This window comes from Mustela lutreola, chromosome 3 (genome assembly GCF_030435805.1).
Source record: "Mustela lutreola isolate mMusLut2 chromosome 3, mMusLut2.pri, whole genome shotgun sequence".
Classification (NCBI taxonomy): domain Eukaryota; kingdom Metazoa; phylum Chordata; class Mammalia; order Carnivora; family Mustelidae; genus Mustela; species Mustela lutreola.
The window spans coordinates 55772282-55800080 of NC_081292.1; the positions used below are offsets into that span (position 1 = coordinate 55772282).

The following is a 27799-nucleotide window of genomic DNA, read 5'->3' on the forward strand; positions in this document are numbered from 1 at the left end:
TATTTTTAAGGGAATATGGTAATGGCTATTATTTTATTTAAAACTTCAAAATGCTCTTCAGAAGATCCTGGGTTTAGTCATAGGGTGACTTTTGGAAAATCACTTGAACCTCCTAGACTTCCATTTTCTAATAAGTAAGGGGACAGCTGAAAGGCATGATGAGTAATGCTACTTAAAGTGAAGATGTAAAAACAATCATCACTTAAAACTACCTCATTTCTGAAATTCTGAATTTGGAGATTCCTTTCGTGGCCATAACCACCTATCTCTTCTTCTTAATGACTCTGTTCTTCGCACTGGTTATGTTTTTAGTTCTTTTAACCCTTTTTTAGCTTCCTCCAGGTTCAGTCTGGATCAACTGCCAACCAATTTCATGTAACTTTTTTTTTGGCATCAAGAAGTCCCTTTGACTTACTGTCACCTTGATCTTCCTAAATCTAGGAAAACAACATCGTGCACTTTCTCTGATCTCATTAACTGGGTAGCTGAGTGTTACCAGAAAAAGTCACAAAATTGTGCCAATTGGCTCAACTAGAAATTTTTGACTCTATTATTAGTATACACTCTGAGTTGTTCAGAAATTCTTTTTTTCACCTCTCCTTGACTCTTCCTTATGCTTTTCTCTGTGGGAAGAATTCCAAATGCTTTCCAGGCCACACAACCAGATACCACTGCCTTAAGAGATGACTTTACATCTTCCTTCTCTGAGAAGATACAGGACATCTGCTGCATATTCTCTTAAATTTCTTCCTCTCTCAAACACATTTCTCTGTAAAACACTATTCTTTCTTTCCTAGATGAACTAGCTTCTTTCTTTCTAAGGCATGCTATTGATCTATTTCCTGCTGCCTCCTGTAGCTCCTTGCTCCCCTTCCCTTATTTGCTTTCCTCAATAATTTGAGTCTTCTTTCTCCTCTGCATTTCTCCTGTAAGCCTGTAAGCATGTTCAAGTCCTCTTACTATAAAAGCAAAACCAGAAAACAACAAAAAACCAATCATTTAACCAAATATTCTTTATTCAATTTTCATACATCTTTACACAACCATCTTTTTCCTTTATTAAATTTCTCAGAAAGGTTCAGCTACTTTTATTATCTCACTTTCTTTGAACAACCCTTTAAAAAGTCTGTATTCCATTGGCTTTTACGTAGTATGTTTTATGGAGATTACTTTCTTAGAGATCACGAAAATGATTTGTATTAACATTAAGTGACTGCTTAATTATTACATTTCTTTTAAGTGCCCATCCTGGTTTGGTCTCTCTACGATACATGACATTACAGTTACATTCTCCTCGAAAATCTCTCCTAGCACATATTGCAAGCTATAGAGGCAAGAATATTACAGGTAGTGTTATAGGTATTATTATAGCTATCTGTATTCAAATCTAGACTTTCCATTTAGTTGTTATGCTATATCTAATATTTCTATACTCACTGTTTCATCTATAAATTGTGATAAATATACTTAGCTCTTAAGGTAGCTATGAGAATTCATTTGGATTATGTATCCAAAAAGCCTAATATATTAAGCATATGGTGGGTGCTGATAAAAAACAGCAACAACAATAACAGCAACAACAGTAACAACAACAACAACAACAACAAAACACAACAACTGTCACTTTACTATCCTGGTTCTATCCTATTTGACTTTTGTATTCTTCACAGATTTCTCTTCCTGGGGACATTTTATAGGAATTTAAGATCAGTCCTTGACCCTTTTTCTTTCTCTCCTTTCTAACTTGAAAAGCTCATCTAATCCACGGCTTCTAATTCCTCACAATGGATAATGCAAAAGTATGCATCTCCTCTTGAGACTGTTTCCCCCGGCCCCTCACACACAAGGGCAACTGCCTGCTAAATAGATATTTTCACCTGCTTTTGCTTAAGCATTTCAAATTCAATAAAACAAAACAAAATGACAACAGAACACTGAACAAACTGGCCTTACTAATACACTATGTTGGAGCATACTTTTGCCTATTTCTCTTACTTGATAGCCATGTCTAATCACTTGCCAGGTATGTTGATTTGTATTGGATGTCCCTCATATTTACTGCCTGTAAAGCACAGAAAAGCTCTTCCCAGGATTATTACTGAGTTTTTCCATAATCTGGAAAGAACCCTCTTTTGTTGCTTTAACTTCAATCACTAGCTCTCATAATTGGTATGTTGCAGAATAAAGTAAAATATTTTTCCAGAGATGCTCTGCGGCACTACTGCTCAAGTCTGTGATTCTACCTGGAATGCCTTCCTCTGACAAACTTGCTTGTTGAAATGGATTTAGCCCTCAGAATTCAGCCAAATGCCACCTTGTCTTTGTCTTCTTTTCCCTGTCTTTTCAGCTGGCAATCCCATATGGGCCTTGATTTGTGCCTGTCATAGAGGCCACTTAAATTCTAACTAGCATTATAGTGACCTCTCCTTCTAGACTGAACATAAGCTCTGACAAGATAGGAACTACATTTCAATGTTTTAGTTACATACAATCCCTAATAGAGTCCTTTGCATACAGTCAGTGCAAAATAAAAGTATGTTGAATAACACTAAACAATGAAGAAAAAATAGACGTCCTTCATCAGTAGCCACAGAGAAGTTCCCTCTTCCCTGATTATACTCAATTACCAAATCCTAAAAATCCAGAAAGTTAATTGTCTGGAATGAAGGTCTACAAAGTCTCACTTCATTTTTCTACTTTACCAGGTTGCCTGTCTGCGAGGGAGTTACAAGTCTGAATAAAGGTTTTGACCTTGGAGTAATTTAGTGTTTTTCATTATCTATTCTACCACCATTAACCAATTAAGAATTAGAAAAATGAGAAATAATTTCTAATTTCTAATTAGAAATTTAAAAATTTCTAATTTTCTAGAAATTAGAAAATCTAATTTCTATGCTATTTGGCGATTTAGAATTGGACATGCATATAAACCTAATATTATCTCATAAAAGTTTAAGGAAAGGTGGAGTTACAGGAATGAGTTTGTCTTGCAATCACTGTTACTGTTTCTCACTCTCAGTCCCTTTATGGCTTTTTAAATCACAGGCTTTTTTTTTTTTTTTTTTTTTTTTTTAAAGCACAACTGCTATCATTTCTCATCTGATAGCAATGCTATGGAGTAGGCAAAAATATCCTTATTTTCAGATGAAGAAAATAAGTCTCAGAGATACTAAGTGACTGCTAAATAATACACAGAACTATGACTTAACCCAGGTTCTGTAAGTTTTGCATAGAAAAACATTGTTATTTTGCAATAGAAGTTCTTTTTTTTGCCATTATCATTTTTCTACATAGACTGTCATAATAATACATGTGACTATGGGGATTTTACTGTGCTTTTAATAGTTTTAAGGAGATTTGAAATATCAAGAATGAGAGATAAAAGTAGTGACATTTCCCATGAGAAGATGTGAATTAAAAGAATGTGTGCTGTGTTATGATTTGTGTCTCTGGGAATGTTAAAGGATCCTGGCAGTAATTCTACTTTTAAACAGGGGAGCCAACAACTTAACTTGAATTTTCACTTAGTGTTCTCTTAAGTAACAAGGACACGGCATAAGAAACAAGGTTTTGACAGATGTAAACGTATATTGTGTTCACCTTTAAAATGTATATATATGGTTTTCAATTGGCTTGAAAGACACTAATGGCATTTGTGAAAAGAGCTTATCCCTATAAACTTCTCTTTTTAAGTACTTATAAAACACAGTTACTAGATTGATGTGCTGAGTTTGGAGCATTCAATTATGGTCCATTATAATTATTATAATAATCATAAAAGTAGTATTTCATTTTTATTACATTTTTCCCTCTGGACAATAGACTTATTTTTCAGTAAAAAAGAAAAATACCTGACAAATAGCACACATGTAAATACATGAATGAGGAAGAATACAATTATATTTTTAAACAAAATGTATAGATGCTTTGAGCTCTCTTTTTCCCCCCTCTATTTCCAAGATTATAGTTCTTTTAGCAAATTCTCATTAGGTGCTGAAAAACTGTTATTTTTACATGTATGGCAGCTGTTATTTTTTCTTTCAGTTAAACATTTAGACCTAGGTCTTTAGTGAAACAACTGCCAGAGACCGGAAATATCTTTTACACCAAATACACTGCTGTATAATGACTTCATAATTTTGCTAAGATATTCTGGGGACACTACTGCTAAATGATTATGTCTAATAGATAACAAAAAATGATAAAAGTTAAAAATCTAATGTAAGCAGCTGGTAGAGATTTAATAGAATAGCAATTAGCATGAATTCTGGCCTTATAAAAATAATCAGAATAAAACCTGCAAAATTTACCAAAAGTGGACTCCATTAAAGTTTCTTGTTTATGTTGCTATAATTAGAATTTTGTAGATAAAGCAAAATGGTAGTACTGTATATCAACAAAATAAAACGGTATTTTTTTTGTATCCAGTTATAGAAAACAACTAAATTATACTGATATTCATAGTCTGATTAGAGAGAAAGAAACACATTTTATTATTTAAGTACTATACCATTTAAAGTTATATTAAATTTTAAAGCATAAATCTCCAAATATTGATATCTAAAAAGCCAATCAAAATTCTTGATTAAGGAACAAACTTGCTCTTTCTTTTCTCCCTTCTTAAAAAAAATCTCACTTTCTCACTCTTTAACAAAAGAAACAGTATATTGGTATTCTAAAAATTCTCCATTTGTATAATGGATTTCTAAACTGAGATTCATGTTGGTCTTTCCCTTGTTTATGCTCTTTACCTTTTAAAATATCATATACAAATTATTTGAGAGACTAAACCAAAAGATTTTACCCTTGTAGTTTTCACAGATTTAGATAGATTGCAAGAGACTAGGAAAAGTATGTACTTACGTCTCCTATATCAAATAAATTGAAGCATTCCACATAGATGTGTATCTTAAAAGAAGTTGGGCCTATGAAGCTGCTAAAATGATTTTTATAGTGACATTGAGTCATGAGCCAAATGGTGACTAGATAACATGCTAATTTTACTCCTGTAAATGGGGACACATGAAATGAGACTCACAGACTTGGAAGAAAGAATGGAGAGAATGCCATCAGCAGGCACTGAAGTCTTCTCTCTAGTATGAATGGTATGGTTTCTTTTAGTTTAAAAGACAAGGAAAATTCTTCCTGTCCCATATTACAAATGCAATTATATAACTTCTCAATTGTTACTTTATGAGATCTTGTGAAGTGTGTTAAAAGCTTCTGAGTAGTTTACTATGTGCTTAGGGCTTGATCTACATTAGTATTTCTGGAGCATTTTGGTCTCAAATATCCATTACATTCTTAAAAATTATTGAAAACACTAGTGAGTTTTTGTTTCTATAGTTAGAGCTGCTAATATTTATCATATGAGAAATTAAAACTAAAAAATGTTTAAATATTTATTAATCTACTTAAAATATAAATAATAAACCCATTACACATTTCCATAAATAATATATTTTTAATGAAATGAAATATGTTTTCCAAAGAAAAAAAATAGTGACAAGAATAGCATTGTTTTACATTTTGCAATTCTCTGGCTTACTTCTGTAAATGTCTGGCTTTATAAAGGACATCTGGTTTCTCGTATCTGCTTCTGCATTCAATCTGTCTCAATATGTTGTTTTAGTTGAAGTATATGAGGAAAATCTGGACTTACACAGTTTTTTTTTTTTAGTTGGAAATGTGAGGAGAGTTTTAATAGCCTTTTCAGATGATCGTGGATTTTTTTTTTAACAATGTGGAATCATACAACCATATCAATATGCTTTCCATACTGTTTCATTAAAATGTGTTGTCTACCTTGCACTTTAAATGGATCTTATGCTTATGCATATATATATGTGTATATATATACATACATATAATATATACTTTTAATATTATAATTTATATTAATGTGATATTAGAAATATCACATTTGTTAGTAACACCACCTATCTCAGCAGGAAAGTCTTTATGGATTGGGAAACTGACAAGTTCACAGGGGCAGATAGTAAATTTTCCAAAATTGTAATTTTTGTTTGAAAGCTCAGATTTCATCATTTCCAGCAGATTACAGTTGGATTTTGCTTCCCTTGAACTGACAAGCTCATTTTGTTCATTTTCAATGAAAATCTCTGCCTAATATCCAAGTTTGAAAAACTACAGTTTGCCTGTCAGTTGTTCTTTCAAGTAAAAATGATGACTTAAGAAAAAGTGGCTAGTTCAGCTCTCAACCCCAGTAGTCACCAAAGTACTTTACTTGAGACAACCATCCACTTTGGTATCTGGCAGAGATGCTTCTTGTGACTTCCCATCACAAAGGTGTTAAACAGATGTGTACTCAGGGGACAAGACTTGACATAACATTTTTTACTGCTTCATCAAGTGTATCTGTAGGTAAATCTAGCATTTTAAAAATATTAACTGTGAGTGTGTGATGGTGAAAAATACCAGGGTTACAGTAGAGTTTTGAGTTGCTGACTTGATTAGCGCTGAGGTGCCAGCAGTTTTTCCCACCATGCTTCTGCACCATTCATGCAGTGTCAACCAAGTAAAAAGGCAAATATCATCAGTATTATTATGAAAATTATTTTGAATTTGTGAATCCAATGAGAGTATCTCAGAGAACTGACTGAGAGGGTTTGGGTGACCTGCAGGAGTCCAGGGACAAAATTTTGAAAATAGTTGATATTCATAGTAGTAGGAAACTGTCTGATCAACACTATAGATTATAGAAGAAAACTCTTTGGTAAAGAATTTAACTAAGTAAAATTTTTAAGAAGATTTTATTTATTTGACAGAGAGAGATCTCAAGTAGGCAGAGAGGCAGGCAGAAAGAAAGGGGGAAGCAGGCTCCCCGCCAAGCAGAGAGCCCGGTTTGGGGCTCAGTCCCAGGAACCTGAGATCATAACCTGAGCCAAAGGCAGAGACCCAACCCACTGAGCCACCCTGGCACACCTAACTAAGCAAATTTTTGATTCCTAAAATAATCTGGAAATATCAGCTCCTCTATTTCCAGGCTAAGTACTATCCATCTTTTTCTCTTTCCTTTTCCTGTTATAATTTCTTCTTGTTTATGTAATTCAGGCTTAAGAATCTAGTAACTTGTTTCCGAAAAACAACCCCTTAATCTCACAGATCAGAGGGCTTCACACTAAATGTGGAGATTAGAACAAAGTTCTAGAACTCAAAGCTACCTCAATTCCCTTTTTCCTTGAATTGAGCTGTATTCTAGTGACACTTTGGAGTGAAAGACAAGGAAGAAATAAAAACCGTAATCCTATTAACAGCCACAACTTTAAAAAAATTCTATAAATCTTCCTCTGTTAAGGCATAATTACAATTCCTGCACAATATGCTCAGTATAACATAGTATAACAAGAACAGGTATTGCACTTCTGAAGAGTTTGGGTAGTGTCCCATCAAAAGCATTCTTTCAAAAAGCAATCTCATACACTGAGTTATATCACACAGAGAGATGGCAATTTTTATTAACTAGGTGAAGTCAAATCCTTTTTTATTCTGAATCCAAGTCATTGACATTTCTATCACAAAAATATTGCTAGAATGAATCCTGCCGAATATGAGAAAAAAAATAGAATGTCTTTGATGGTTTTCACAATAAATTTTGACTAATATTATTAGACATGGTGTCCCATTGGCCTTAGTTGAAGGAAGTTCATCACTTTCTCCCTGATTCTCAGTGTATATTAAAAATTCTCAGGTTCAGAAAAGTTTCAATATTTGATACTAATGATTATTCTTCTCAATCTTTTCTCTATTTATCAATTCATCTCTGATCCCAGTGATGTGATAGTTTTGACCCTTATGTCTTCATTCAAGGGTTTATATACAGATATGCATCAAGATATATAATATCTATCTATCTGGATATACATAGATACACATTTCTTTTTTTTTGAAATGGGAACATTTTCGCACTGGTTTTATAAACTCATAATCTACTTATTTTTATCATTACTTAAATTCTCTGAAACTTCTTTTAGCTCAGATTCAAATCTTTTTTTCTCCTTTCCAGAATGCTTAACAAATCAAAACTTTGTAATGAGAAATCTAAGCCTAATCTAAGCCTAAAAATGTTACAAAGTCAGAAGTACAGGCTATATTCCTTTAGAAAATAATTTCACTGTCTAATTAGGTGACCTCAAAATGACCTCAAAGCTACTTATAAATCCCTTTGTTCCTTTCTAGCTGACCTCTTTACCATCTCTAACAACACCAATTTCTTTATTTTTCTGTGCTTCTTCAGTCTTATTTATATTTCAAATTCTTTCAAATTTTTATTCTCCACAGAAAATCTTGCCTAATGAATTTATGAAGAAGACCAAGGTCATCCTACATAATTTTCAATTCCTCTTTCTTTAGCCTCACATTGAAATTGTCTGTTTCTTTATTAAAGAGTTCTTTTGCACAACATTAATACCTGATTGGTGCTTTTGATTCTATCTTCTGTCCCATTATTGTTCCTTCATTTCTGCCCTCTGCTGCTTCTCCCTATTTCTCAAATGCCTATAAAATTGCTTACATTTTCCCTTTTAAAGATATATTTCATCTTTTAACTCTGTATGTTCTTAAAGACATCTGTTTTACTTTCATTTACCCCCAAAACTTAGAGGAAAAGAGGTAGGTACTAATTTTTCCTATTTCCCTCTATTTTTATTTTCTTTGCAATTTGACTTAAATATTTATTAATTTACCAGAATTGCTTTCTCAAAGAAAAACCATTACAGATTAATCATAAAATTCAAGGTTTTTTACAATAACCACATATATAAAATTGTATACAGCATTTTACATTGCTATTTCTCTTTTCTTGATATGTTTTTCTCCTTTAGCTACCAAAGTTACTGCTCTTGATTTCCCTGTAATCTTTTCTTGTATTTATTCTTGTTCTTCCCTCCGCTTACCTCTTAAATAATATTTACTCTTTTTGTTATTCTTTATGTTCTGTTTGATAATCTCTTTTACCCCCATAGTCTTAACTGCACCTGTATCATAGATGACTATCAAATCTATCATTTGAGGGGCCTGATAATTTTCTGAAGTATAGACTGATAAATTCTTTCTTTTCTTTTTTCTAAGATTTTATTTATTTATTTGACAGAGAGAGAGAGCATAGGGTAAGGGAGAAGCAGGCTCCCTGCTCAGCAGAGAGCCCAGTATGGGGCTCAATCCCAGGACCCTGGGGTTAATCCCAACCAACTGAGCCACCCAGATGCCCCTAAATTTTTTTTCTTAAGATTTTATTATTTATTTGTTTATTTATTTCACACACAGGGGAGCAGGGATGGGGACAGAGGGAGAGAATCTGAAGCAGACTCCCCACTGAGCACTGAGCCCAACATAGGGTTGGATCTTACCACCAGGAGATCATGGCCTGAGCTGGATGCAAGAGTCAGATGCTTAACCCACTGAACCACCCAGGTGGCCCTAGCTTGAGAATTTTTATTGTGTACTAAATATTCCAACATGATTGTCCTCAAAAACTCAAATTTGGTAAGTTCAAAATGGATTTTCTTTGCTGTATTCTCCAACTCCACCCCCAAATTATTCATTATTCTCATTATTTTAGTGTACATTACCACTATTTTCTCAGGCACCTATGATAGAAATCTTATGATTGTCTTCAATTACTCCATCCCAATAATTATTCACATTTCATCTTTACATCTAATAATTTCTCAAACCTCATTGTTTTAATTCTACCTATTCAATGTCTATTTTATATTCTTCATTTCTATTTTTTCTCTGGTCACTGGCTTCATCATCTCTTTCTTGACTACTGCAATTATATGCTAATTACTTAACTAAATGTATTCTCCAACTTAACCATTCACACTATTACCAAAATAAACTTTATAAAACATAAAGCACTCAAAAATCTTCAGTTGCTCCTGGGAACCCACTCCAAACATAGTTCAGTTTTTTGTTTTGTTTTGTTTTTTTGTTTTTTTTGCATTGCCTTCTAGAATTTGAAACCAACTTACTTTACTAATATATTTCCCTAAACTATCTCTCTTGTGCATACTAATGTTCATCCATAGCTACCACTTGCCATGTATCTTGTCTTCTGTTGGTTTTCTAATGCTGTTTTCTCAACTTAGAATGCCCTTCTCTCCCAATGACAACAAAATTCTACTCATCTCTCAACCTGAATTTATAAACTAAACCCTCTTTCCATCTCCAGGTATAATGAATAACTTTATTATAGTGTTTGTTTAATTTGGCACTGTGCAAGAATTAATTACTTTCCTGTTGCTCTTCTCTTACATTTTCCTTGAGATTTGGGTCTTTAATTTTTTAGTCCCTTACAGAGATTAGCACAGGATTTTCTTTGTTGTCCATACATATATAAAAACATTTTGTAGATGTGTTTTTAATTATCTTACTCAAACTCCTTATTGGTTAAATAAATTTGTCAAGGTTATACCATTGTTAATGGTAAAGGTCATCTAAGAAAGTGTGTTCCCTTGTTTTTATTCAGTTGTTTTCCTTTCTCGAAGACTTTCCCGCAATTTAGGGAGGTGAACTATAATCATTTCCTCTAATACACTTTTTCTTCTATATATTCTTAATTATAACAGGGTTTTTTTTTTTTTTTTAAAGATTTTATTTGTTTATTTGACAGACAGAGATCACAAGTAGGCAGAGAGGCAGGCAGAGAGAGAGAGAGGGAAGCAGGCTCCCTGCTGAGCAGAGAGCCCAATGCGGGACTCGATCCCAGGACCCTGAGATCATGACCTGAGCCAAAGGCAGCGGCCCAACCCACTGAGCCACCCAGGCGCCCGGGTTTTTTTTTTTTAATAACAGCAATAAAAAGCACTCTAGAATCCCTAGTAATCTATCCTATTTTCACTGTACTGAGGGCTACCTCTTTTTTAGGGGTGTTTTTTAAAATAAAAAAAATATATATGATTAAGTAGCAAATTAATGCATGGAATAATTTGTTCTGTCCTCTTGTTAGAGCTTTTTACATCACTTATTTAATATTTCAAAGGGTTTATAAATCATTTATCAGCTAATCTTTGCAACATCCCTGCTGAGACAGTCAATTAGCTGAAGAAGTACTGCTGGCTGGCAAGTGATAAGTAATATTACTTGCACTTTACAGATGAAGAAACTAAAGCAGAGAGAGGTTAATCGACTTGACCATGTCTTACACAGTCTGTGGTAGTACTGATGTTAGAATAGGAGCCTGGGGTTATTCACATCAAAATTACAAAAGCATCAAAAGCCTAGGGCTGGTGCTATTCTTTATTATATCATGCTTTCTATATCCTTTGTCTTACCTTTTTTTCTGGGTCTGTAGGATTCTAAGGAGGAAAGATACTTTTAACATCTACTCTTTCTCATTGAACTAAGAATATTTTTTTCTATATTAAATAAATATTTAGCTTTTGAAAGGATGTTAGAACACTGACACCTTTCAAAATAATTCATTATTAACTCTCCCATCTTTAAAATAACAATGAATGGTCAAATTAAGCTCAGTAGTATTGTCTAGTCTGCTCCAAGTTGCAACAATGGCCATAAAAATAATGAAACAGTTATTGCTTGCTAGTGCTTTATCAATAATAACAAAATATTGAGTATATGCCAGATTCCACATTAAACAGTTCATGAGAATTATATAATTTAAATTTCTCAACAATTCTGTCAAATAGGTACTCTCATTATCTCACTTTTTTTTTTTTAAAGATTATTTATTTATTTATTTGACAGAGAGAGATCACAAGTAGGCAGAGAGGCAGGCAGAGAGAGAGAGAGGGAAGCAGGCTCCCTGCTGAGCAGAGAGCCCGATGCGGGACTCGATCCCAGGACTCTGAGATCATGACCTGAGCCGAAGGCAGCGGCTTAACCCACTGAGCCACCCAGGCGTCCCTCACTATCTCACTTTTAAAGATGAAATAACAAGGATTTAGAAACATTAGGTAATGAAACTAGTAGGTGATTTAACCACTTACAAACCCACCTGTCATCTGTCATTTTCCAACATTCGTTTTGGAGCATGCTAAACGTCTTTTTTTTTTTTTGGTTAGCAGTATTTCTTTTTAAGTATGTAAGAAGTTCACATACTGTTTTAAGACATACCCGTATGATATTTTATTAACATCCCTATAGTACCTGACTTTTTTTTTTTTTTTAAAGATTTTTTATTTATTTATTTGACAAGCAGAGATTACAAGTAGGCAGAGAGGCAGGCAGAGAGAGAGAGGAAGAAGCAGGCTCTCTGCCGAGCAGAGAGCCCGATGCGGGGCTCGATCCCAGGACCCTGGGATCATGACCTGAGCTGAAGGCAGAGGCTTTAACCCACTGAGCCACCCAGGCGCCCAGTACCTGACTTTTTAATATTATCATCTGATATACAGCATAACTGAGACCACTATCTTTTCCTTGATTTCTAGATTTGTTCAAGAAACATTTTACATTCCAATTCCCACAGATCTGGTACTCATCCAGGTGATGGTCCTTTAGATGCCTCTTTCAGGACTGTCCAGCCTCTGACAGTAAAAGCACACTCACCAGGGAACAGGTGTTTGAGAAGGACTTACTAAATTTACACCTTAAAAAAAATTGTTTCAAAATACAAAAAAAATCTGCAAAACTGAGATGAAAATTTTAAGTAATTTTTTCAAACATTAATATTTGTACAACTCATCAACTGCTACATTGCTCAAGTCTCATAGAGTTATCTATAAATTACACTGAGTAGGTGATGTGGATACATTTTAATACATCTAATAAGACATTGTGTAAAGCTTCCAAAAGTGCAGCTCAGCTGTCTAGGACTGAGGAAGGTTTAAAAATGATCCTGTTCACAATGAACTAGAAGTGACTTCAGTAGGAGGCTAAGGCAGAGATGTTCGGACTAGACAGGGAAAGAGCTGGTGTATGTTGTAGAGAGCTGTCTGAAATAGGAGGGCCAGGAATTTGTGACTTATTGAATGGGGAACATGTAAGTAGAGTGCCCCTCAGTGAGAATCCTGGGATTGCTCCTAGATCTCTAACTTGGATAAGATGGCATTTTTTGGTAAATGCTAACGGAAAGGCAGCAGCAGAAATAAGTCTAAAAATGGTACTTTAACATTTCACAATGTCACATTTTAAAAAATCTGACATTCTTTTCTTTTCTCAATGAATGAAAATGCATTAATTGAAAACACACATTCACACACATGCTATTATCTCCTCTTCTGCAATCAAGTATTTTTTGCAAAATGTTTAACTATCTATTCCAATTGAAACAGTGCTTAAGCACTCCAATATGCCTCTTTTCAGCCAAAAAAAAAAAAGTTGCTATGATTATGTTATCACATATTTTAATATAGGTTATCACATATGATTATGATATATATGATTATGTTATCACATATTTTAATATATGTATCATCATTGCCAATTATCTGCTTTGCAGATATGAGTTTTCTATATAGTATTTAATAACCTCTTATTGAAAATACCATTGTATTTGGTGGCTCAGTTGGTTAAGTGTCTGCCATTGGCTCAGGTCCTGATCCTGGGGTCCTGGGATTGAGCCCATTGTCAGGCTCCCTGCTCAGCGGGGAGTCTGCATTTCCCTTTCCTTCTGCCTCTGCCGCCCACTTGTGCTCTCTCCCTCTCTCTTTCAAATAAATAAAATCTTTTTAAAAAAATGAAAAAAAGGAGAAAATGTCATTGTTCAGTATTATAATGTTTTTTATGTTTATTTTATGTCCAAATGTTAGAAGCACTGATTAATCTCTTTATTAATGGAATAATCTTCAGCACAATGTTTAATACTCTCTTTCTCTACCACCATTATATTTTAAGATTTTTCTGATTAATCTCTGATTAATCTCTTTATTAATGGAATAATCTTCAGCACAATGTTTAATACTCTCTTTCTCTACCACCATTATATTTTAAGATTTTTCATACATCACTTCATGTGGGATTTTCAGAATTTTCAGGCTTTTTGAAATTAGTAGGATAGGCTCCAGAGAGAAAAGGGAATGCTGAAGAACAGCAACATAAATTAAATAAATACTTAAGAAATTAAAAATGTATTAGCCATTGAAAAATATATATGAATATTTACATCATATATAGTAGTTATATAAAGAATAGTTTTAAAATGAGATAATCACAAAGCAAACTATTTTAAAATATGAATTTTATGATGTGGTAAAATCAATATTAATAAAGTTTTTTATAAAATGAGAAGACAAATAGTAAGTGCCTTTTTGTCTAAGAAACAAGTTGTTATTATGAAAAACCTCGTGACATTTTGTAGATTATCAAAATCACCTTGCTATCAATATCAAGCATCTCTATTATCAACTCTATTATCAGTACTGGAAATTATCATTATGGCACAATTTCATTATTAGGAACATTTAAGAAACATCTAAGGTGGTAAATATTGATTTTAATAAATAGAAAAACAACTTATATGATGAAGTTACAATAAAATGAGAATTTCAAAGATCTCAAAATAGAGATATTTCATCAACCAACGTATAAACTACTTGAGCATGGAGAATTTCTATTTCTCTTGTTTGTCCCCCAAATTTCGGAAAAGTGTTATAAGTACAGTGCAGGGTACTAAGTAAGTATTTAACAAATAACATTTTTTTTAGTTCATTACCTTTGTGGTACAAATTAGGATTTCTTTTGTACTGACATAACCAGAAAATTTTGATTCCAGCACAATGAATTATTAATGTCTTTAATTTCCACAATGTTTGTATCAACAAAACTTATTTGAGTGATAATTAGAAGACCCCATGCTTATCCTATCTTGTAGGCTTTCGTTTTTGCATATCACTTCATTAATTCACACCAGCTTTTGGTATTTTTATAGCATAGCTAAAGAGTATTAAAATACATAGAAGCATTTGCCAAAGAACTCTAAATAAAACAGGTCTCAGAAGACAAATATCGTATGATTTCACTCAAATGTGGAATCTGAAAAACAAAACAAACAGGCAAACAAAAAGCAGAATCAGACCTATAAATACAGTGAACAAACTGATGATTGCAGGGGTGGATAGGCAAAATGGGTGAAGGGGAGTGGGAGATACAGGCTTCCAGTTATAGTATGAGTAAATCACAGGAATAAAAGGCACAGGAATATAGTCAATGATAATTTAATAGCATTGCATGGTGACAGATGGTAGCTATACTTGTAGTGAGCAGAGCATAATGTGTACAGTATTTAATCACAATGTTGTACTCCTTAAACTAATGTAATATTGTTATCAGCTATAATCAAATTAAAAAAAAAACAGATCTCAGATATGAGATTAGAGCCATGCTTGCTTATACTTCTAAGTACTTCAGCTAAAGCAAGACCTTCAATCCTGCTGCACATATAAATCATCTAGGATGGCTTTTAAACTTACCAGTGGTTGGCCCCACTATCATATCTGATTTTCATCTAGATGACAATAATAATTTTTTGATTGAAAACTTTATTTCATGTTTGCAAAGGTAGCACAGCATTTAATACAAAATGTGTTTATATGTGTATTTGCACACACACACAATCCCTAGTGCTTTGAAAATTACGGGATAGAAGTAGTTATAAATATTCAGATAAATTCCATTTATCAGTTTATTAAAGTGCAAAGAAGCAGGGAAAATAATTCAAAGACAAGTCTTTTGGTTTCTATTTTTTTTTAAAGTCCTGTAGAAATCTTTAGGAAATGAATACAAAATGGTGGAACATTAAAAATTCTGTTGTTTTGTTTAATCCCTAGTCTATGGCAATGCAAACAACAGAAGTTAATCTGGAATTTAAATTAAGTTAGGCTATGTTGTATTGAGTGTAGCCAACAGCCAAACATTAACTTGCCATGTATTTTTATGAACAAATGACATTTTTGTTCTCTTCCTTCTGTCTTCATCTCCCTTTAAGTTATGTCAACTGTACTGTTCACCATGTTGCCCCTAACACTTACTTTCTCTACTAGAATGTGTTTCTGTACTTCTGTACTTATTACTATTCAATAATTCAACAGTAAAAAATTATAAATGCAGGCAGAGGCATTTCAAGAAGGAAAGAAAATGTTCTTGCATATTTTTAACAACAACAACAAAAAAGCAGCTCAAAATGAGTTATAAAACAGCAAAATTTTTAAAATTTAGTTATAGCTAAATTTTATAGTGAGTTATCATCCCTCTTAAGCAAAAAGGATAAGCCATAGAAGAAATGTGTTGTTCAGGGAGATGAAAATAAGAAGGTATTAAAAGCTACTACATGCCATCCACATTCAATGGATTTAGAAGACAGAGAGGTTTGAGTGCATCATTATTACTTGTTTTACCATATTATGCTGGGCAAAATACTGAATTTCTTGGGCTTCAGTTTTCATGTCTTCAAAATGTGGGTTGCCGAACTAAGAAAATATTTCAAAGCTTTATGAGGCCTAAAAGTCACTGATCTTAATGTCCTTGTGCCCTTTACAATGGGCCAAGTTCCACAAAAGATAGCATATTTTTAAATGCTTTTAGAGAAAGAAAAAGCTATATTTAGAGAGTCTGTTCAGTGTTCATGGGTGTCCTCAAGACTTAATACTATTTTTAGCCAGGTGTAGAACAGTAGTACAGCACATTTGCTTTAACTAATAACTTCCCAGATTTCTTGGAGTTAAAAGATAAGTTTTTCATTATTCCAAATGTTGACTTAGGAAATTATTGAAAACAAGAATTGTTTTAATTTATTTACTGAATCGCCCCACTGTTACATGGCCTGACCTGAAATGTGATTTACGGGGTTGCATTTTGGTTTGGACATGCAGTCTTTAACCTTTTGTTTCATTGTAGACCCCTTATAGGATAAACATGTGCAACCGTTTTGAGTTCCTGACTGTCAATGTTCCTTACATTTTTTTGTTTTGTTGTTTTGTTTATATTTATGAATTTCAGGCTGATTTATTCCAATTTGAATGCAGGTAGGATTTATAAATTTTTCAAGAACATATTTTCATTCTTACGAATCTTAATGATTTTATTTTCATACAAAGAAGACTTTATCAGATTCACACACATTTGATAGAATAAAAAAACAAAAGAAAATAAAAATAGCATTAGGAAAAAACCCCAAAAACCTCAAATGGAAAATGATCTAATTGGCAGAAGTTTATGATGTTAGTAAGAGATATCTGCATAAATAGACTGAGAAGAGGACTACCATTGTAAAATTTTAACTATGCTAGTCTCCAGGAGGAGGATTACCTGAATTCAGCAGTTCTACATTTTGGTATATATGGTTAAAACACATCTTGCACATGTGTTCCAAGAAACATTAAAATAAATATTCATATAGGTGCTGTTCATAATATATCCAAAACAGCCCAAATATCAACAGAGTAATAAACACAATGAAATATTATATGGTAGTAAAAATTAATGAACACTAAACAACATGGATGAACCTTAGAAACATAATGTTGAGCGAAAAAAACAAAACAAACACAGAAGGCTACATAAAATATGAGATCAATTTTATAGAGCTCAATAATAAGCAAAATCACATATATAGTTTAAAAAAAACATAAAAACTAAGTGCATGTTGAACATAAAACCAAGGTCAGTTATTTGATGAAAGCAGGAAGGAGGGATCAGAGTAGAGCACAATGATTCAGCAGTTTAGATTCTAGTTCTTAGTTTTAGTGGTGTGTTTGTAGTTTATTTTATTATTATATCTCATGACTTAATATATTTGAATATATTCTTTTGTGCGCATTAAGTATCATATAATAGTATCTTTAAAGTTAAAATCCCCAGGGTGCCTTGTGTGGCTCAGTCGGTAAAGTGCCTTTGGCTCAGGTCATGATCCCAGGGTTCTGGGATTGAGCCCCACGTTGATCTCTCTGCTCAGCAGGGAGTCTGGTTCTCTTTCTGCCCCTCCCTCCGCAGCTCATGCTCTCTCTCTCTCTGTCTGAAATAAGTAAATAAAATCTTTAAAAAAAAAAAAGTTAAAATCCCCTACGCACCAAAAGATAACCCCTAGTCATTAATTATAGAGAAGGAGTCTGCTTTGACACACATAACTATTTACTCATTAATCTTTTAAAGTTGAAATCATTCAACTATGAAAGTTTTCCCTCTTCATATGAGTACTTTATTTTCCATAAAGAGACCTACTACTTTGGTACAATTTGCTGTCTTTATTTAAGTGATAACTAGTCCTGTGGCTACTGGGAATTTTAAAAACAACTGATAACTGGAATCTCCTGCCCCAAGAGAATACAAAAAAAAGGTGGAGTGGTGGAGGTATTCTCATACATTATTGATAAATACATACAAAGATAAAAATGTTAAATAGCTATTTCCCTAACTAGGAACTTAGTTTTATTAATAAGTATATTGGAATATAATACATTATTAAAAGAACAAAAAAATCAAATATGAGTAGATTTCCTCTTATTTTGCAGTGAGTTCCTGGACTATTTTATTTTATTTTATTTTATTTTTTAAAGATTTTACTTATTTATTTGATAAAGAGAGGTCACAAGTAGGCAGAGAGAGAGGCGAAAGCAGGCTCCTGCTGAGCAGAGAGCCTGATGCGGGGCTCTATCCCAGGACCCTGGGATCATGACCCAAGCCAAAGGCAGAGGTTTTAACCCACTGAGCCATTCTGGGTGCTATTTTAGATTGTTACTTTATGTTCATGTCTGAGAGACAGAAAGAGAGATGTGTGTGTGTGTGTGTGTGTGTGTTTGGTTTTGTGGAAGCTGCATTATGTGAAAATTTACTTTTTTTTTTTTTAATTAAATGGCTTTTATTGTCCCTTAGGAATGCAAAAGACAGCAAAAGCAGATTACAGAGAAATAGCTAAGGCAGTACTATGGCTATACCTGTGGAAAAGTATAAACAACTTTAGAATTTAATGATTTTGAAATTGTCCTTACTTTGTCATTATAAAAATGCTCCAAAAATCATGTTTTGCAAACAAAATGGCACAGAAGTTTATGAGGGGATTTTCTGTCTATATATGAGTCATTTAGTCGTATGTCTAATGTAGGTACTATGCCTAAATGTAATGGGATGATACATAAATGATGAAAACTAGAGAGATTCTCTACAAAGCTGTAGTAATCAAAACAGTATGGTACTGGCACAAAAACAGACACATAGATCAATGGAACAGAACAGAGAGCCCAGAAATAAACCCACATTTATTTGGTTAATTAACATGACAGAGCAAGAATAGCAATAGGAAAAAGACTGTCTTTTCCATAAATGGTGCTGGGAATTGGACAGCTACATGTAAAAGAATGAAACTGGACCACTTTCTTATACCATATACCAAAATAAACTCAAAATGGATTACAGACCTAAATGTGAGCCTGAAACCATAAGAATCCTAGAAGAGAAAACAGGCAGTAATTTCTTCAACAGCTGCAGCAACAGTTTTCTAGATATGTCTCTTGAGGCAAGGGAACAAAAGCAAAAATAAACTATTGGAACTACATCAAAATAAAAAGCTTTTCAAAACAAATAGGCAACCACTGAATGGGAGAAGATATTTGCAAATGATATATCCAACAAAGGGTTAATATCCAAAATATATGAAGAACTTATACAACTCAATACCAAAAAGACAAGAATCCGTGGCGCCTGAATGGCTCAGTCAGTTGAGCAACTGCCTTTGGCTCAGGTCATGATGCCAAGGTCCTGGGATTGAGTCCCATATCGGGCTCCTTGCTCAGCAGGGAGTCTGCTTCTCCCTCTGCCTCTCCCCTGCTTGTGCTGTCCCTCATGCTCTTCCTCATGCTCTTTCTCTCTCTGACAAATAGATAAATAAAATCTTTTTTAAAATATTAAAAAACAAAACAAAACAACAATCCAATCAAAAAACGGGCAGAGGACTAGATAGACATTTTTCCAAAGAAGACATACAGATGACAAACAGACACATGAAAAGATGTTAGACATCATAATAATCACCAGGGAAATGTAAATCAAAACCACAATGAGCTGTCAGCTTATACCTGTCAGAATATCTAAAATCAAAAACAAGAAATCACAAGTTTTTCATGAGGATGTGGAGAAAAAGGAACCCTAGTGCATTGGTGGAGATGTAAATTGGTACAGCCACTGTGGAAAACAGTATGAAGGTTACTCAAAAAATTAAAAATAGGTATACCATATAATCCAATAATTTCACTACTGAGTATTTACTTAAAGAAAACAAAAACACTAATTTGAAAAGATATGCAGCCTATGTTTATTGCATCATTTTTTCCAGTAACCAATTATGGAAGCAACCTAAGTATCGATCAATAGAGGAATGAATAAGAAAGATGCAACACACACACACAAAGGAATATTACGCAATTATCAAAAAGGTTGAGATCATGCCACTTGAGAAAAAAATGGGTGGATCTAGAGGGTATTATGTTAAGTGAAATAAATCAGACTGAGAAAGACAAATACCATATGATTTCACTCATAAGTAGAATCTAAAAAAACAAAACTAAACAAGTAAACAAAAAGCAGAATCAGAACTATAATTACATAGAACAAATGATGATTGCCCTAGGAAAGGAGAGTGAAGGCGTGGGTAAAATGAGTGAAAGGGAGTAGGAGACACAGGATTCCAGTTATGAAATGAGTAAATCACAGGAATTAAAAGCCCAGTATGAGGAATATAAACAATGATATTGTAACAGTATTGTATGATGACAGATGGTAGCTACACTTGTAATAAGGTAACTTATAGAGATGCATAGGGTAACTTATAGAGATGTCAATCACTATGTTGTACATAATGTAACATTGTGTGTCAACTGTACTAAAAAAATTTTAAACTAGATAAATTCTTCAGCTATATCACCAGTGTGATAGGCTTTCATCTCATGGATACTTTTGCCATAGATCCTCACAAATATGGGGTCTGTGTTGGTCTTACAATTAAACTTAGAATCCTGGGGACTTATCCATTCTTTCAACAAATTTTATTGCTTACATTCCATGTGTCAGTTACAGTGCTAGGTCCTGAGAATACAGAAGTCAACACACAAGGAAATACAGGATAAAAAATATTTTCTAACATGTTAACTTTTTTCATTCATTCATCAGTAAGTTATTCCCCAGGAGTCTTATATTGAGTACTGAGTAGGGATCATGTGATATGCTAAATACTGAGTATGTAACTGCGAATGAAATGGATAGACCCTGATTTTGATGTCACTAGTGCCTTCTGTCTTGCCATAGAATGAGACATCTTTATTATTCCTTTTGCCTTAAGTTTTTATCTCAAATTTTGCTAATGAAATTATAAAATTGTTAGTGGGATTTTGACATGCATAAATAAATAAGGTCCTCTTTCCCATGCCCCATTTTCTTCCCTTTTAACTCCTATGTGCAGTCACATTTTGCCAAGAACAAAAATAGATGTATCCCAACAAGAACCAAGCTGATTTCCTCACAAAACTAACTGGAGCAGCTCCTCACTTAAAAGACTACTTGATGTCATCATGGCCATTTTTTAAATTAGCAACTAGAAGATCATGAAGACAACCTAGAAAATGACTTGACTTAGGAGAAAGTAACAAAGAGATTTATCTGCTGCTCCACATGTCTAACCTCCTAGGATTAAGCCAGTCACCAAGATCACTACATGTACTAGGCAACAAGGAGCTAAAAATGGAAAAAAACATCATACTGTTATTGTATTCATTTTCCTCCAAGGTACTCTCTGATAAACACCACAACTGCCAAGGGAATTGCAAACAGCTTTCTTGTAGGTTATATATCTATCTTTTTCCAAGTAGTTCTATCCAACCATCAGCACACTTTATTTAAGGTGGTTGAATGTGTGAGATTAGTGTTCCTACCTGATTGGAAACCTTCTTGTCCTTAATTCATTGGCTATACTTGATTTTTTTTTTTTTTTTTTTTTTTTGTGGATCACACCTTCAGACTTCTACCAGAAACTGCTCCTCTGGAAAACCAGGCCTTCCAGAAACTCAATAACCTGAAATAGAGACAGCGAAAAAAGGGACATTATCTGTTATTAGAGATTTCAATTTTAAAATTTAAGTAAATGTCCAAACATAGATCTCCTAAACAATATAATAACTTAAGGGAAATCTACAGTTTATAGGTTTGAATACTCACAAGTGAACATATTATGACAAGAGTACAGGCTGCATTCTGGGCTTTCAATCCAAGCAAAAAAATCCAAAAACAAAAAAGCCATTATCCTTTGTCTATTAAACACAAAAGGCAAAAAGGGCAAATTTTCTTTTTCTTTATAATTTACTTCCTTTCCTTCACAGACCTGTACTCCTGGGGCTAGTAATACATTATATGTTTATTAAAAGATTATAAATTTAAAAAAAATTTATTCCTTTCTTCAGTCTTCATCTAGATCTTTAGTAAATTATTAATTTGACTAAATTTAATTATTCATAAAATAAACATACACATTTAACAGAAATATATTTCAGAGACCTTTAATATGTAATATCCATTGCACACATGCACCATAAACTTGTCTTTTCAAGCACTGATGCACACAGAAGTGTCTGTGTCTCAGGGGAGGCACACACACGTTTCTTTTGTGCTGGGGTGGTAGGGAAAGAATAAATCTGTTGACTGCTGGTCAGTGATTTAGAAAAATAGACATTAAGGTAAAAGGAAAAACTGCAAGTAAAGAAAGCTGTGCTTCTAAAATAATATTAGCAGTTTTCTGAGTAGCTGAGAAACCAGTCTCCTCAAATTATAGTCACACCTGTTACAGACCATCTGCCCATAAATTCCACAGGACAAGGGGAGATGGAGAGGAGAAGGGAGTTGAGGGAAATTGGAAGAGGAGGTGAACCATGAGAGACTATGGACTCTGAAAAACAATCTGAGGGTTTTGAAGGGGCGGGGGGTGGGAGGTTGGGGGAACCAGGTGGTGGGTATTAGAGAGGGCACGGATTGCATGGAGCACTGGGTGTGGCACAAAAAACAATGAATACTGTTACGCTGAAAAAAAAAAAAAATCTTATGTGAAAATAAGAAAAAAAAGAATCCACAGCATCATTAATGGAAAACAAATGGCACTATATTATCTTTCCTTTATCCATTGTCCATTCTCATATAAATTATTTTTCTCTTCAAAGTCATGTTCTTTCCTGTATGTTTACATTAGGATCTTGGAAGAGTGACATAATGTGCCATGCCTTGGTACATTTACAGTGATGGCTCTGTAAGGAGCACTGGATTATTAAGAGGCTATACATTGTTGAAATTGTTTTAGGTTGAGTCCTCTTAAATCAGAACCTGAGAAAAGAATTTGAATGCAAACTGTTTATCTGGGAGGTAGTCCCAGGAAACTCTGAAGTGGAGTAGAAACTGAGAATACAGGCATAGAAGGAGGCTAACAGTGGTGCATTACTGAAGAGTAATGGGGGGACTACTGTCCTTCAAGGGAGTTCTGTGAGATATAGAGCATGACTCAGAGTTATCCCAGTAATGGGTAAGAGACTTGAAGTACTTCTCTTCCAAACCCCCTCTATCATGGTTGAAAGCCACACCCAGATACATTAACTCTTGGACACTTCTGGCCAGCTCTAAGCTAGATAATTACAGGTAACAGCATGATTTTATCAGTATATACATAATGATGGGTGCTGAGGGAGAGAGGACAGGAGCACTGACAGCATCTGATAAGGGGGGTGGGTAGGTATTAATGACTAGCTCGCAAGTTCAAGTGGAAAAAAAAAAGTCCTTGGGTTAATGGTTTGACTTTGGGGAATTTAAACACTGATGTATCAATAACAATTTCCTTTACTAAATCTTTATTAAGTCTAAGATACTAATGATGTGGGAAATAAAGGCAGAAGAAAAATTATTAAATTTCCTTACTACCTACAGCCATTGACAAGTCCTTGAAAAAGGCAGAGTGACATTCTTCTAGGGACTCAACTGCCTAATTTTTGAGACTTTGCTAAGGGCAAAAGGCAATACTGGCCCGACTCCCAGCCTGCCCCCTAGATCCTATAAGCTTACTTTAACATATATAAATTCTTTTGGAGACTTCCTTTAACTCTACCCTCCCCCATTCAAGATACATGTTGGCAATCATCCCCCAAGCATATGGCCTATCGATACACATCTGAAAGGGTCTCATTACTCAGGTTTTATTAGACATGAATAAATGACCTCTTCCCAACAATAGCTAGCTCCCTCAAGGTGCTGGAAACCTTGCTTCCAAAATTTCTTAGAGACTTATGCCTAGCCCCTCCCAACTTGAAAGTACATAATGGGGCACTCCTCATGACCCCAGTGCAACACTTTTTGTCCGCGGGTGCTGTCCCCATGCTTTAGATGGGAATCTACTGAAAGATTTTTTTTTTTTCAAGAGTTTAAGTAATCTCTACAGCCATCATGGGGTTCCAACTCGCAATCCTGAGATAAGAGTCTAAATGCTTTATCACCTGAGTCAGCCACCCCCCCAACCCCTGCCCAAGGATTTTAACTGGAAAGTTAAAGTTAGAAGAAAGAGAAAAGTTGATTCAAATAACATGAGCAGTTGTTTTTATAAGAAAAATTTGCTTGTTTGTTTCAGTTTTAGAAAGATCACTCTGGAAACACTGTGACTGGAACGCTGGGGAAGGATGATGGCAATTCTGGATATAGAGAGATTAATTAGCAGCACATTAATATAAGTCAAACAATTAAGTAAATATAAAATTTGTGGATTTGTGACTGACACTTCTTTCAGTACTTGAAAAATGTTATGCCAATGTCCAGGCTCCAAGTTTCAGTTTAGAAATATGTTGCCATTGGAACTGGTGTTTCTCTATAAGTAATATATTGCTTCTCCTTGTCTGCTTTCAAGATTTTTTTTTGTCTTTATTTTTTATAAGTTTAATTATGATGTGTTTTGGCATGGATATCTTAGTGCTTACCCTCTTTGGAATTTCTTAGGTTCTTAAATCTGCAAATTTATGTTTTTTAAAAATTTGGGGACTTTTTAGTCACTCTTTTTGAATACTCTTTCAGTCTTGTTTCTTTTCATTCTGGGACTTTGGTAATATGAATGTTAGTTCCTTTGTTATTGTTCCACAGAATCTTGAAATCCTTTTCCTTCATCACCTCCATCTTCCAGTCTATTTTTCATATTTGATGAATTCTATTGATCTATTCTCAAGTTCATGATTCTATGCTTTGTCATCTCCTCTCTACTCTTGAGCCAATCTAAGGAGATTTTTACTGTGGTTGTTGTTTTTTTCCATTCTATCTATTTTCTTTCTTTTTTTTTTTTTTAAGATTTTATTTATTTATTCGACAGACAAGATCACAAGTAGTCAGAGAGGCAGGCAGAGAGGGGAGGAAGGAGGTTCCCTGCGGAGCCGAAAGCCCGATGTGGGGCTAGATCCCAGGATCCTAAGATCATGACCTGAGCCGAAAGCAGAGGCTTTAACCCACTTTAACCCACTGGTGGGCTTTAACCCACCCACCTAGGCACCCCATATCTATTTTCATTTATTTTTATTGTTGTAACTTCTAGTTCTTTGCTTACATATTCTATTTTCCCCCCATTTATTTCAAGGAGTGTGTAATTGCTTATTTAAGCATTTACAGGATAGCTTAAAATCCTCGTTAGATGATCTTAACATCTGATTTATCTTGGTGTTGGTGCATGTTGTTGATCTTTTCTCATTCATTTTGTGATTTCCTGGTTCTTGCGATGATGAATAATTTTCAATTATATCTTAATATTTTGAGTATTACATGGCTCTGAATGCTATTTAATCTTATTATTATTTTAAGCAAGAAGACCCCTGTATTGAGATGTGGCATGAGGATTGGAGATGGAAGTAAGTATATACAGCTTTCCACTGGGCCCTACTGACAATATCCCAGCAAAAGTGGGCACTCACATTGTTTAATTGCAGACAGATGGAATAGAAATTCAGGTTTCCTCTTGCCCTGCTAATACCTGTCCCCCAAAGTGGGACTATTCATACCATCTTGCTGCCATTAAGTGGGACTGGATGTTCATCTCCCCAACAGGTTCCCTGACATTAGGGGAGGTGGAAGTGAAGTCTTAACTGTCCTTCTTCACACCATCTCTTTCCATTTTGTTGATGCTGGTTGTGGGTAGAGGCTCAGCTCTCTACTGATGCCAGGGTGGGAAGAAGAGAACTGCCAGCTAGCCCTGCTTTGTGCTACCTCATTTTATTTTGTTGCTTTAGGATAGATATAGGTATTCAGCACCCTACTGGGTCTCACTGACACCAGGCATCGGGGAAAGCAGAGTGCCTACTATCTCCAGTTTGCAACATTCTGTTATTATTGATTTCAAGTAGAAGCGGAGGCTAAGCTCCCAATTTGGACCCTAAGACTATGTGAGGGCAGTTTAGTGTTAATTAGCCCTATCTTATGTTTCTTTGCTGAGGGATAGGTGTGGAGGCTCAGCTCACTGATGGACCACACTGAAATAACCTTCATAGAAGAATCAGAGTGCTGCCTGCTTTTGAAGGGCCAAGAGTGAGATGGTGTGGAAGATCAGTTCTTCACTTGGTCCTACTGAAACCGGGGGGTATAGGTGGTAGGTGCAATTTTTCCATTGCATTTTGGCTTGAGCACAATATGTACTGCCAAAATGGTTTTCTTTTGTTAGCAACCCTTTTCTTCATACTTTGGCTGAGGAAACCAGATTTCCTTGAAGCTTTTTTTGTCTCTTGTTTTGTTGGTGGTTATGAATTGGAGGAGGTTCCTGCAGTGCACTGTGCAGGATAAATGGGAAGCAGTAGGAAACAGGAAGTCATCACCATATTATTCCTCAAGTCACAAGGTCCTTAGTAAGTCCACCTTCTTATTTCCATCTTTCAGTGTCTTCCTATTCTTGTTTGTTATGTTATGTTCAAGGTTTTAAGTTTTAAACCAGTTTTAAGTATAAGGAGAAGGGAGAAATGAACTACTCTATCTTGTAGGGAGCAAATGTCTGGTAGTCTACACGTGTAAGAAGGGCAAATTTTCACACTTTTAATGGAGCCTGGATGGCTCAATTGCTTAAGTGTTCAACTCTTGATTTTGACTCAGGTCATGATCTCAGGGTCATAGGATTGAGCCCTGCATCAGGTGCCATGCTCAACAGGAGTCTGCTTAAGATTCTCTCTCCCTCTCCCTCTGCCCCCTCACTCCCACTTGCCTCTCTATCTCTAAAAATAAATAAATAAATATATATATATTTTTAAGTGCTGATTTTTACACCTTTAAAAGTCAAGTGTTTTGTTGGACTTGAAATTTAAAAATAAGCAAGGAATGAGGCAAGAATGATAATAATAATGGTAATAGATCAGAGTTGGAAACTTCAGTATACCTTTATAATTAGCTTAATATAGGCACACATGGTTATATATAGAAATGTTTATAAATATGCATATATACATGGTTAGTATAACACATATATTTCTTTGCTCAGTCAGCTAAAAAGACTTAGAAACAATGACACCCTAGCAGCAATGAGCATACCTTCTATCCTGGTCTTAGAGTCTTCTACCTTCCCAATAAAAGGATCTAGGAAAAATGACTGATGCTAGAGCTGGGGTGGTAAATATAAAAGATGAGCCTAGACTATCTTAAAGAAAAAAGATCCCCATTCCTTAGTTGTGGGCTAAGCATTATGACTTTCTTCCAAAGTGTACAGTATGGAAGTGGGGAAAAAAGTAACTTTATAATAGAGAAACCTGAAAAACCCTACCTCAGCCAGATGATCAAGGTCACCCTCAGCAGTCATACATAAATCATGTTGAGAGTATGTATGCTTGATGTGATCTGACAAAATGGCCCTTCTACA

At 34.5% G+C, this 27799-nt stretch overlaps 1 protein-coding gene and 1 long non-coding RNA gene across 4 annotated transcripts in view; one reads left to right on the top strand and one right to left on the bottom strand.

Annotated features, from left to right (window-relative positions):
• Nucleotides 1-27799, top strand: part of LOC131826684 (uncharacterized) — a 111052-nt gene that overhangs the window by 57519 nt on the left and 25734 nt on the right. The gene's annotated exons all lie outside the window — the stretch shown is intronic.
• PKIA (cAMP-dependent protein kinase inhibitor alpha) overlaps nt 1-27799 on the bottom strand; it is a 94276-nt gene that overhangs the window by 8835 nt on the left and 57642 nt on the right. Inside the window, exon 2 of one of the 3 annotated variants that reach the window (XM_059166169.1) lies at nt 21837-21976. The exons of 1 other annotated variant lie outside the window; for it this stretch is intronic. The gene's annotated coding sequence lies outside the window, so the exon portion shown is untranslated. Of the gene's footprint in view, nt 1-4863; nt 4961-21836; nt 21977-27799 lie in introns of those variants that run through there. One more of the 3 variants, XM_059166168.1, reaches the window with a different exon arrangement.